The sequence below is a fragment of the Pagrus major genome, chromosome 2 (assembly GCF_040436345.1).
Source record: "Pagrus major chromosome 2, Pma_NU_1.0".
NCBI classification, from domain to species: domain Eukaryota; kingdom Metazoa; phylum Chordata; class Actinopteri; order Spariformes; family Sparidae; genus Pagrus; species Pagrus major.
Genome location: NC_133216.1, coordinates 11506936 through 11517405, shown reverse-complemented (window position 1 = coordinate 11517405; position 10470 = coordinate 11506936).

Here is a 10470-nt window from a genome sequence, read left to right as displayed (position 1 = left end):
AACTTCTGCCCTGAGACCAGAGGGATTCACCTGATCTCAGACAACTTCTGCCCTGAGACCAGGAGAGATTCAACTGCCCTCAGACAACTTCTGCCCTGAGACCAGGAGAGATTCAACTGCCCTCAGACAACTTCTGCCCTGAGACCAGAGGAGACAGTTGACTCCCTTTTGTCCAACTCGTTACCTTAAAACAGAAAAATACGACTTCTGCCCTGAGACCAGGAGGGATTCACCTGCCCTCAGACAACTTCTGCCCTGAGACCAGAGGGATTCACCTGCCCTCAGACAACTTCTGCCCTGAGACCAGAGGAATTCACCTGCTCTCAGACAACTTCTGCCCTGAGACCAGGAGAGATTCAACTGCCCTCAGACAACTTCTGCCCTGAGACCAGGAGAGATTCAACTGCCCTCAGACAACTTCTGCCCTGAGACCTGGAGAGATTCAACTGCCCTCAGACAACTTCTGCCCTGAGACCAGAGGAGACAGTTGACTCCCTTTTTTTTTGTCCAACTCGTTACCTTAAAACAGAAAAATACGACTTCTGCCCTGAGACCAGAGGGATTCACCTGCCCTCAGACAACTTCTGCCCTGAGACCAGAGGAGACAGTTGACTCGCTTTTGTCCAACTACGTTGCCTTAAAACAGAAAAATACGACTTCTGCCCTGAGACCAGGAGGGATTCACCTGCCCTCAGACAAAAGTGTGGGAAACAATGGTCTCTGCCCTGGGACCAGATGAGACTAAACAGCCATGAGGAAAATCCTACAAAACAACTTCTGCCCTGAGACCAGAAGAGACAGTTGACTCCCTTTTTTCCAACTATGTTGCCCTGAGACCAGAAAAATACGACTTCTGCTCTGAGACCAGAGGGATTCACCTGCCCTCAGACAACTTCTGCCCTGAGACCAGAGGGATTCACCTGATCTCAGACAACTTCTGCCCTGAGACCAGGAGAGATTCAACTGCCCTCAGACAACTTCTGCCCTGAGACCAGGAGAGATTCAACTGCCCTCAGACAACTTCTGCCCTGAGACCAGAGGAGACAGTTGACTCCCTTTTGTCCAACTCGTTACCTTAAAACAGAAAAATACGACTTCTGCCCTGAGACCAGGAGGGATTCACCTGCCCTCAGACAACTTCTGCCCTGAGACCAGAGGGATTCACCTGCCCTCAGACAACTTCTGCCCTGAGACCAGAGGAATTCACCTGCTCTCAGACAACTTCTGCCCTGAGACCAGGAGAGATTCAACTGCCCTCAGACAACTTCTGCCCTGAGACCAGGAGAGATTCAACTGCCCTCAGACAACTTCTGCCCTGAGACCAGGAGAGATTCAACTGCCCTCAGACAACTTCTGCCCTGAGACCTGGAGAGATTCAACTGCCCTCAGACAACTTCTGCCCTGAGACCAGAGGAGACAGTTGACTCCCTTTTTTTTTGTCCAACTCGTTACCTTAAAACAGAAAAATACGACTTCTGCCCTGAGACCAGAGGGATTCACCTGCCCTCAGACAACTTCTGCCCTGAGACCAGAGGAGACAGTTGACTCGCATTTGTCCAACTACGTTGCCTTAAAACAGAAAAATACGACTTCTGCCCTGAGACCAGGAGGGATTCACCTGCCCTCAGACAACTTCTGCCCTGAGACCAGAGGAGACAGTTGACTCGCTTTTGTCCAACTACGTTGCCTTAAAACAGAAAAATACGACTTCTGCCCTGAGACCAGGAGGGATTCACCTGCCCTCAGACAAAAGTGTGGGAAACAATGGTCTCTGCCCTGGGACCAGATGAGACTAAACAGCCATGAGGAAAATCCTACAAAACAACTTCTGCCCTGAGACCAGAAGAGACAGTTGACTCCCTTTTTTCCAACTATGTTGCCCTGAGACCAGAAAAATACGACTTCTGCTCTGAGACCAGAGGGATTCACCTGCCCTCAGACAACTTCTGCCCTGAGACCAGGAGAGATTCAACTGCCCTCAGACAACTTCTGCCCTGAGACCAGGAGAGATTCAACTGCCCTCAGACAACTTCTGCCCTGAGACCAGGAGAGATTCAACTGCCCTCAGACAACTTCTGCCCTGAGACCAGAGGAGACAGTTGACTCCCTTTTGTCCAACTTGTTACCTTAAAACAGAAAAATACGACTTCTGCCCTGAGACCAGGAGGGATTCACCTGCCCTCAGACAACTTCTGCCCTGAGACCAGAGGGATTCACCTGCCCTCAGACAACTTCTGCCCTGAGACCAGAGGAGACAGTTGACTCCCTTTTGTCCAACTACGTTGCCTTAAAACAGAACAATACGACTTCTGCCCTGAGACCAGAAGAGACAGTTGACTCCCTTTTTTCCAACTATGTTGCCCTGAGACCAGAAAAATACGACTTCTGCTCTGAGACCAGAGGGATTCACCTGCCCTCAGACAACTTCTGCCCTGAGACCAGAGGGATTCACCTGCTCTCAGACAACTTCTGCCCTGAGACCAGGAGAGATTCAACTGCCCTCAGACAACTTCTGCCCTGAGACCAGGAGAGATTCAACTGCCCTCAGACAACTTCTGCCCTGAGACCAGGAGAGATTCACCTGCCCTCAGACAACTTCTGCCCTGAGACCAGGAGAGATTCAACTGCCCTCAGACAACTTCTGCCCTGAGACCAGGAGAGATTCAACTGCCCTCAGACAACTTCTGCCCTGAGACTAGAGGAGACAGTTGACTCCCTTTTGTCCAACTTGTTACCTTAAAACAGAAAAATACGACTTCTGCCCTGAGACCAGGAGGGATTCACCTGCCCTCAGACAACTTCTGCCCTGAGACCAGAGGGATTCACCTGCCCTCAGACAACTTCTGCCCTGAGACCAGAGGAGACAGTTGACTCCCTTTTGTCCAACTACGTTGCCTTAAAACAGAACAATACGACTTCTGCCCTGAGACCAGGAGGGATTCACCTGCCCTCAGACAACTTCTGCCCTGAGACCAGAGGAGACAGTTGACTCGCTTTTGTCCAACTACGTTGCCTTAAAACAGAAAAATACGACTTCTGCCCTGAGACCAGGAGGGATTCACCTGCCCTCAGACAAAAGTGTGGGAAACAATGGTCTCTGCCCTGGGACCAGATGAGACTAAACAGCCATGAGGAAAATCCTACAAAACAACTTCTGCCCTGAGACCAGAAGAGACAGTTGACTCCCTTTTTTCCAACTATGTTGCCCTGAGACCAGAAAAATACGACTTCTGCTCTGAGACCAGAGGGATTCACCTGCCCTCAGACAACTTCTGCCCTGAGACCAGAGGGATTCACCTGATCTCAGACAACTTCTGCCCTGAGACCAGGAGAGATTCAACTGCCCTCAGACAACTTCTGCCCTGAGACCAGGAGAGATTCAACTGCCCTCAGACAACTTCTGCCCTGAGACCAGAGGAGACAGTTGACTCCCTTTTGTCCAACTCGTTACCTTAAAACAGAAAAATACGACTTCTGCCCTGAGACCAGGAGGGATTCACCTGCCCTCAGACAACTTCTGCCCTGAGACCAGAGGGATTCACCTGCCCTCAGACAACTTCTGCCCTGAGACCAGAGGAGACAGTTGACTCGCATTTGTCCAACTACGTTGCCTTAAAACAGAAAAATACGACTTCTGCCCTGAGACCAGGAGGGATTCACCTGCCCTCAGACAACTTCTGCCCTGAGACCAGAGGAGACAGTTGACTCGCTTTTGTCCAACTACGTTGCCTTAAAACAGAAAAATACGACTTCTGCCCTGAGACCAGGAGGGATTCACCTGCCCTCAGACAAAAGTGTGGGAAACAATGGTCTCTGCCCTGGGACCAGATGAGACTAAACAGCCATGAGGAAAATCCTACAAAACAACTTCTGCCCTGAGACCAGAAGAGACAGTTGACTCCCTTTTTTCCAACTATGTTGCCCTGAGACCAGAAAAATACGACTTCTGCTCTGAGACCAGAGGGATTCACCTGCCCTCAGACAACTTCTGCCCTGAGACCAGGAGAGATTCAACTGCCCTCAGACAACTTCTGCCCTGAGACCAGGAGAGATTCAACTGCCCTCAGACAACTTCTGCCCTGAGACCAGGAGAGATTCAACTGCCCTCAGACAACTTCTGCCCTGAGACCAGAGGAGACAGTTGACTCCCTTTTGTCCAACTTGTTACCTTAAAACAGAAAAATACGACTTCTGCCCTGAGACCAGGAGGGATTCACCTGCCCTCAGACAACTTCTGCCCTGAGACCAGAGGGATTCACCTGCCCTCAGACAACTTCTGCCCTGAGACCAGAGGAGACAGTTGACTCCCTTTTGTCCAACTACGTTGCCTTAAAACAGAACAATACGACTTCTGCCCTGAGACCAGAAGAGACAGTTGACTCCCTTTTTTCCAACTATGTTGCCCTGAGACCAGAAAAATACGACTTCTGCTCTGAGACCAGAGGGATTCACCTGCCCTCAGACAACTTCTGCCCTGAGACCAGAGGGATTCACCTGCTCTCAGACAACTTCTGCCCTGAGACCAGGAGAGATTCAACTGCCCTCAGACAACTTCTGCCCTGAGACCAGGAGAGATTCAACTGCCCTCAGACAACTTCTGCCCTGAGACCAGGAGAGATTCACCTGCCCTCAGACAACTTCTGCCCTGAGACCAGGAGAGATTCAACTGCCCTCAGACAACTTCTGCCCTGAGACCAGAGGAGACAGTTGACTCGCTTTTGTCCAACTACGTTGCCTTAAAACAGAAAAATACGACTTCTGCCCTGAGACCAGGAGGGATTCACCTGCCCTCAGACAACTTCTGCCCTGAGACCAGAGGAGACAGTTGACTCGCTTTTGTCCAACTACGTTGCCTTAAAACAGAAAAATACGACTTCTGCCCTGAGACCAGGAGGGATTCACCTGCCCTCAGACAAAAGTGTGGGAAACAATGGTCTCTGCCCTGGGACCAGATGAGACTAAACAGCCATGAGGAAAATCCTACAAAACAACTTCTGCCCTGAGACCAGAAGAGACAGTTGACTCCCTTTTTTCCAACTATGTTGCCCTGAGACCAGAAAAATACGACTTCTGCTCTGAGACCAGAGGGATTCACCTGCCCTCAGACAACTTCTGCCCTGAGACCAGGAGAGATTCAACTGCCCTCAGACAACTTCTGCCCTGAGACCAGGAGAGATTCAACTGCCCTCAGACAACTTCTGCCCTGAGACCAGAGGAGACAGTTGACTCCCTTTTGTCCAAGTCATTACCTTAAAACAGAAAAATACGACTTCTGCCCTGAGACCAGGAGGGATTCACCTGCCCTCAGACAACTTCTGCCCTGAGACCAGAGGGATTCACCTGCCCTCAGACAACTTCTGCCCTGAGACCAGAGGAGACAGTTGACTCCCTTTTGTCCAACTCGTTGCCTTAAAACAGAAAAATACGACTTCTGCCCTGAGACCAGGAGGGATTCACCTGCCCTCAGACAAAAGTGTGGGAAACAATGGTCTCTGCCCTGGGACCAGATGAGACTAAACAGCCATGAGGAAAATCCTACAAAACAACTTCTGCCCTGAGACCAGAAGAGACAGTTGACTCCCTTTTTTCCAACTATATTGCCCTGAGACCAGAAAAATACGACTTCTGCTCTGAGACCAGGAGAGATTCACCTGCCCTCAGACAACTTCTGCTCTGAGATCAGAGGGATTCACCTGCCCTCAGACAACTTCTGCCCTGAGACCAGAGGAGACAGTTGACTCCCTTTTGTCCAACTATGTTGCCTTAAAACAGAAAAATACGACTTCCGCCCTGAATTGGTGTAACCAGTATTTTTCATAAAAATATTATAATATACAGGAAAATTCATGTGGAATAAGATGTAATCCTCTATTGCAATGTATTAACATATTTTTTAACAGTTTATACATAATTTGTCAAATATTATTTAGAAGTGTTTTCAGCATTTGTCCTGCTCTATATTACAAAAACGTGTATAATTTTAATTTAAAATAATCCTAATAACATCTATTTTCATGTGATATTTTAAAATTAAGTAACTGTTTTCATAAGTACACTTGCATACACTCTAGGTGGAAAGAAATATTTAATATTTCTTTTGTTGTGGTTACACCACTTGACATTTTCAGGGGCAATCAGTCTTACCTTTCATAAAAAATAGTTCAAATGCTATTTATAATTTCATGAAACCAACATAAATACAAAATATACATTTTAGCAAACCTGATGCAAGCTTTTAAAACAATTTTTTAAAACATTTTTGAATTGCTCATAATGCAAACCCTTATTTGTCACTGACCCATCAATACTTGAGAGTTGAATCTAATCTAATCGATGTGTTTTCTATAAAACTGTGATTTAATTTTTTTAAAAATAATATTTATATTTCAGTAGTTTAACTTGTAATTGACCATTATTTCAGTAATGTAACTGTACTCATACTTGAGTACAGATTTTCAGTCCTCTTTCCACCACTTGTGGTTTCCTTTTATTACATATATATGTTTTATATGTACAATGTATGTTTTGCTACGCGTGTATTTTTAATGTATCTTTACTTTTTTTGTCCTATATATGAATATGAAATAGAGTTACTGCTCTTATTGAGAAATAAAGGTGGACTAAAACAACGAGGACTGAATCTGACAGTTATTTTCATCATTAATTGATCTGCTTATTAGATTATTTTCATAATTAATCATTTCGTCCTTAAAAGGTTTGAAAGTAGTAAAACGTCCTGCTGGCGTCTTCAGTTTCCTTGTTTTACTCAACAGACACCCCACAAAACCCCAAAGATATTCAGTTTATTAACATAAATGAGGAAGAAAAGGAGCAAATCCTCATCCTTGGTACTTTTGTTGTTGTTTCTTTTATGTTTTGTTTATATATAGCCTTATAAAATATGAGCTGCTCATATGATACGTAAAAAGGGAAGGTAACATGACCTAAAGCTTCAGCCTTTTTTTGTTATTTATTTATTTCTATGTGCATACCAAAATAAACTGAACTGAACTGAAAAATAGTTGCCAATTAATTTCCTGTCGATTTACGACATTTAATCAAAGCACCATTTCAGCTGCAGCCACAGCAGCTAATGTATAATAAAGTGATTAATCCAAAGGTGTATTTCAGCACAGTACAGTACACATTGTAGTCAAAAATCTCTGTTGATTACAGTTAACAACTCCTTTCATTCAGACTGTAAATACTGGAGGTAATTTTTACAAGACAGACATCTTGATTATTCAAGTGGTCCAAATCACATCACCCACTAATTCTAACATCGCATTTCTCTGAGCAACACTTCAGTAAACCCACAAACAAGCAGCTGAAAAGTGTTTCTCTCTCTTGTGTAAAACACTGCTGACCACTACTGGTCAAAAGCATGAATTATACTTGGAGGCAGTGTGAAGCTGTAAGGACATACAGAGCGTGTAAAGCACCATAAACAGACATGCAACAGAACATCTGTTCAGCAGCTGGCGTGCATGACATCTTGTTTGGTGCAGGCAGGTTAGTCAGCTGCAGGATGACTGACTGATGCTGGACGGGGCTCTCAGCGTACACATCCATATGTCTCTGTCACTAAAGCATCCCAGTCTGTGAGAGTGTTCGGGGACGTGCTTAGTCACACCGATGTAAGGATTCACACGACACGGGAATGAAGGAACAGTGCAAGAATTTGCTTTGGTTTTAGTTGAACATAATGGATTAAAAATGCTTTTTTTCTCCCCTGTTTTAATCTTCTCTTCTGCTTTAGTTGCCTTCTCACAGAGTGACAGACTGAGACGATCCCACTGGACAATGACCCTAAAAATAAACCAATGTGCTGCAATGTGCAGACAAATATCCATTAATTTTTCATTCCATTATTTTTGGTCATGCACCAAACAGACAGCAGATACAGAGATTATAATCTTACCTTGTTGTAGCACTTGTGAGCCAAGAAAAAATGCTGCTTTCTTAATTGAAATTGAAAGCTGCTTAAAAGAAGAATAAAACTGTATTTTCCATTCTACTGTATAGCAAAGTAAATGAGAGGGGAAGCAGTGAAGTTAAGCTCTTGTTTTGTGGAGCTTTTTTTACAGCTTTCACTTAACCGTGGGCGTCACTTTGTGTTGAATAGTGTTGGGCACAGTGGTCAACATGTGTAATTTTCTTGTTGTTTTGATGCTGCATGAGTACACCAGCCAATCTCGACTCATTCTAAGTATAAGATTGAATATCAATATGTAAAACCATGGATTCAAATGGAGCAGAAATTAGATTATTGCTATTTATTTATCCATATTAATTTAAAAAAACAAACCCAAACATGGATTTGAAATTTCATTCATTCTTTTAGAAGAAAAAAAAACATGCACTCTGCTCCCCTCACTCATTTTTGTTGAAATGTTGTTATTAAAATTCACTTCTGATCTCAAATGAGGTGAACAATGTGCGGGAGTTATTCTGCTCTGATTCTGTCGACTCTTGTTCTTGGTCTCCTACGCAACTGTCAATCCACAGGCGTGCAGAAGTTTTGCTCTGTGAGTCATTCAGTCTTTTCCACAATTCCACACAATTAATTCACAGATTGAAGCCCGGATGCCGCCCAAGCACTGTACTGTAAGTCACTATCATGTTATGTACTGACGTAAAATCCAGAAAATGAGACACAGTCTTAGCAAACTTTAGGCTATTATAAGTAGCTAGCAGGCTAATTAGCCCATCTAATGTTCTTTCTGATAGTATCCTCTGGTCACATCTATTGTGTAATGATGTAATGATCAATACTAGTTCTCCTGCACATGTTGTAGGCTGTTGTTTAGCCTTAACCTTTACAGTGCACTGTACATATCAGGTCCTTAGTTCAAATTTTATGGTGCAAGCCATTTTTTATTTTATAAGAAATGATTCCTATAAAAAAAATCCGCCATTTCAAAAAGTGGTGGGACCATGTCCACAGCATCTCTAGTGTAAATGACACCGATGCATTTAATGTCATCAGACTAAGTTAATAAATATATTCACATTAACTCAACACTTTGCATCAATGTCTCTGATGTCACACTTAAAATGAAATTAGATGGAAAAATGAGCTCGACACAGTGATCATTAATGGGATAAACCCTTTTTCTGATCACTGTGAGGCTGCAAGTTCAAAACATGCACGTGAAAGTCAGTAAAACACATGCATGTCACAAAGAATAAGAGCGTTTTCTGCTGAATATAATCCTGAAGTTGTTTTTTCCGAGCAGCGCCACTCGTCCCCTGCTGCATTCAAAATTTAGCAACATCCACGTTCCCTCCCTGCCCTTTGGTAACACAGCCGTCCTCAGTCTCCCCTAACAGAGCTGCAGAACCAATAGTTTGGTTGCATAAGAGATTATCTTAACTGTTCTTATCTTTTCTCTGCTTGTAGGAAATCAATTTCTATCATGGAAAAAAAAAAAATCTAATTTATGAACCAAATGCCATTATGTCATGTGTGTGTCGCCATGGAAACAGGCTTTACACTTACCAAAGCTCATGCTACTGCAGGTGTAGGCCTACAGTATGTTCGGGTGTTGTGTCAGCACTTCTGTAACTTTAGGTGACGGTAGGAGGGAGGCGTGCGTAGGTAATGTGACCTTGTTTTGCCACGCAGCAGTCACACCTCCCCTGACAGTAATTGGGAGAAACTGATGGATGCTCCACCTTCAAAGATGACTTAACAGTTCCTCCATGCAGCCCTCTCTGGATGACTACACAAGAACTCCCTGCCACACAGCTATTGATAATTAGGATCCATAATGTATGACTCATAGCTTCAGTTGAAGACGCCACTGAGTCTCCAGCTGTAGTCGCGCTGCTCTCTTACACTGGATCTCCCATCGCTGCCTGCTTACAGTGAAACATGTACAGTATGAGGTCCAGCTGGGAGGGAGGAGCTCGGCTGTGTAGCATCACTCAGATGTTACCTCATCCTTATCTGATCACTGCTCTATTGTGCAAGAAGCTGGCTTTGTCCCCGAACATTTAAAGATATAATATGTTACATTTCTGCATTAAAATGTCGAAAAACAGCCGGACCTTTGTTATATATTTTGATGAGTTTTGTGCTTATATTATCCCAAATGTTTCCACCAATGACATCCGTAATTTTTGCTCAAGATAACAGTGTGTTTCATTTTGCTGCCTCTCAGCGAACAAGACTAAACGTAATGTGAATTAAACTTTAATACCTTTAATTACCTCACCCATGAACATTTCTGCCTGTCACAGAGATAGATTTTCATCAGCAGTGAAGACAACAACTCCCATGAGGCCACACTACTGCCGTCTTTTGTTTTGTTTTGATTGAGAGACCCCTAGCAGCGGAAATTACATACTGTGCATTTCAGGAGAAGAAAGGGTTATTTGCATGTGTGAGTTAAAATTGTAAAAATATCCTCAATTTCACATTAAGAGCCCAAGATTAGAGAAAAGTCAGAAATAGTAAAAACTGCG